The 3,349-nt window shown below is 36.6% G+C and overlaps 1 long non-coding RNA gene across 1 annotated transcript; it reads right to left on the bottom strand.

The window, feature by feature from the left end:
* Positions 1-247: 247 nt before the first annotated feature.
* LOC311039943 lies at positions 248-3,001 on the bottom strand. Its single transcript, XR_014600223.1, has 4 exons — positions 2,913-3,001; positions 1,243-1,291; positions 728-775; positions 248-420 (listed from the first exon to the last, which is right to left on the bottom strand). It is a non-coding gene; the product is annotated as an uncharacterized lncRNA (long non-coding RNA).
* Between the last annotated feature and the right edge of the window lie 348 nt (positions 3,002-3,349).

Raw genomic sequence — 3,349 nt, forward strand, 5'->3', positions numbered from 1 at the left:
CATTATTATTATTATTATTATTATTATTATTATTATTACCCTTATTATTATTATTATTATTATTATTATTATTACATTTATCATTATCATCAGTGTCTTGGCTGTACTTACTTAATTTTCACAGTGATTCCAAACTCTTGAACTTAGGCATAACTGCCAACGTATATAAAAATAATCAACATTTTGTAGCACTCCTTTTTGAATTTGAAAGATAACGGAAAGGTCAAGTTACATCGGGCAATTAAAATGTTTAACTTACCATATGCAACGTCAAAAAGACACAGGCCCCGGGGACTTATTCTTGCCATGATGTCAACAAAGGTTGTACTGGAGTGTCAATTCATGTGACATGAGGAACGGCATCATTCTTCTGGGTGCATCATCCAATGAATTACCTCCTGTGTCTCCAACCATGACAACCTGAGAGTATGGTAAAAGTCACAGGAAGGAAAATGCCATATTAAGTGGACAGCTAAGATATTATTCTATCGTTACACCTCTTAAGGTCTTTAAACACCAGGGACATGACGAATAAATTATACAAATACTTCTTTAGAATATATTGATGCTATCGCATCAAAACTATTCATATACTGTATATGATGCCTCATTTTTATAGCCGTTAACCTGATGCCTTTAATAGCGGTGAAAAATCAAACTTGTTTTAAATCAAAATTATGTTGCTTTATTGTCAAATAATAGTGAAGTTCAGTGTGGAGGTACTTACCCGATGTATTCTACTTGAGAGGACCTTCCACCTCTTGATGTACCCCATCTAGCATGAAAATAAGAAATACACAACACATTATGAATGAAAAATATACTTGACGCAAGATAGAGACTTCTCACAATGGCCTCATGCCGTGGCACAACTACTTCAGAGAAAACCCAAGAAGAAATTGTATTGTGAACCCAGTATGGTGAATTATATCGAATCGTTGGTTGAGTGAAACTTCACATCCCTACCCTTTCAATATTAACGCTATAAGACTGCTTTTACATTACACTGCTGACTGTAGACTAATGTTTACTAGTTTATCTGTGCCTGTTATGTTTAACTGTGTCAAAAAACTATCATCAGGGTGCCCAAAGCCCTGTGGGAATTTATAACTCAATTCAAAATGTTCCAGGAAAGTCACTACCGTGGGAAACCTGAATCATCTAATTCAATATATATTTTTTAAATTACAACCAATTTAAAGCATATTACCCCTCAAATTAACGCCCTGATATTATACTTACTTCGGACTTGGTGGAGGCTCACCAAGTCTTGATCACAGGTGTTTGGAAGCTGAAGTAGCACACGCACACGCACACGCACACACACACACACACACACACACACACACACACACACACAAAAAAAACAGATTAGATAGGCTACCTCTGCCTTCCGAAACATCTGTGGACATTTAAATTCAATATGGGCTGGAACAGCGTCGAAAACGACAGCTATCAAACCTACAGTACACCTACTTCATTATCAGCTACTGTATATCAAGTATCGGTTATGGCAAAATACTAACTGTTCTTCACTCTGTTTGGGCCATTCAACTGTACAGGACTTACTTCAATATTTCAACTTAAGATGGCTTACCAATAGATCTTCAATATAGTGTTTACATTCCTCAGAAATGAAAAAAACTTTGAGAAAACGTTGTATTATAGTTGCTTAACAGCACAAATTAAAACCAACAAAATATCAACGTCTAATGGCGTTAGAATTTAACGTTGTGTAGACGTTAACGTCATAACGTTAAGAAGACATTGGGCTTTGGTCTCAATACCCGACAACAGAATGTCGGTATTCTTTGTCAATTTGACGTTAGCATGATACGTTGAACAGATGTTGGGCATTGGTTACTTACCAACACAACTTAAAACCAACAAAAATCAACATTTAATGATGTTAGAACTTAACATTGTGTGGACGTTAGCATAACGACGTTAAGCAGATGTTGGGTTTTGGTTACAATACCCGACAACAGCATGTCAGTATTCTATGTTAATATGACGTTAGCATGATATGTTGAACAGACGTTGGGTATTGGTTACTTACCAACACAACTTAAATCCAACAAAAAAACAACGCTTAATGATGTTAGAATTTGACATTGTGTGAACGTCAGCATAATGACGTTAAGCAGACGTTGGTTTTTGGTTGCAATACCTGACAACAGCATGTCAGTATTCTATGTCAATATGACGTCAGCATGATACATTGAACAGACGTTGGGGATTGGTTACTTACCAATCAATCTTCAACATAGTGTTTACATTCCTCTATTATGTTTATTTTTTTTAGGTGGGCTTTACTGTTAGGCTTGGCCAATATTAGACTGAAAATAATGTCTTACAAGCTAATATAATCAAAACTATGATAAAGGCTACACAAGGCTATTCAAATGCAACCAACCCTTATGCCTGATTTTTAGTTACACAGCACTGTCTCACACAAAAATCAGGCTGTGAGGCATGTGAGCTTTTACCCTTCAATAACACACATTCCCAACTGAAAACATGAATCATGCATGAACAACAGAACTTCACCTAAAATAAGACATTAGCTTTAAAAGCTGCAATTCAAATGTTTAACTCAGCAGCACCAAGCCACCAACACAAAGCAATGGGGATCAGTCCATCTAGTTAATGCAGTATAGCCTCTTTCTAGTTCCCACTGTTTTGCCACAAAAGGCAGGTACTGTAACCATTTTGGGCAAAGGATTTACTCAAACAATGCTGCCAGTTTCAAAAACATGCAAAGAAAAGAAAAAGAAAACAACAAAGCATGACTGATTTGCAATATGAAGAAATCACCTCACTCGGTCATAAACAGAATGTAGAACTTTATTTTAAAAACAAACAGTCAAATATTTCATTTCAAGTTAGAAGGAAATTAATTATGAACTCACCTGTGCAAAAGATTGTGATTCTAGAAGTCCTGGGATGGTCAAAAAAACATCTCCATGCACAAACAAGTATCTCTTCCTGTCTTCTCTCCCTCCAAATTCAAACTGCAGGCTCCTGCAGCAGTTACTGTTGCCCCGCCCAGTCTGGTGTTATACAACTGTGGTCCCACCCACAAGTCCAATGATTCGTCCAATGAAAGAGCAGAACGTTGCTATACTGCTCAGTGATTTGAGGAGACATTTGACAATCCAGTTTGAAATGTATTATTATGACAACATCCATACAACGTTGCAGTCTAACATCATTAGACGTAGATATTTGGTTGGTTTTAGGTTGTGTTGGTAACTAATCAATAACCAACGTCTGTTCAACGTATTATCCCAACGTCAGGTTTACGTCAAATACTGACATGCTGTTGTCGGATATTTGACCAAACCTC

Source organism: Gymnoscopelus microlampas (genome assembly GCF_963454915.1).
Source record: "Gymnoscopelus microlampas genome assembly, chromosome: 23".
Taxonomy (NCBI): domain Eukaryota; kingdom Metazoa; phylum Chordata; class Actinopteri; order Myctophiformes; family Myctophidae; genus Gymnoscopelus; species Gymnoscopelus microlampas.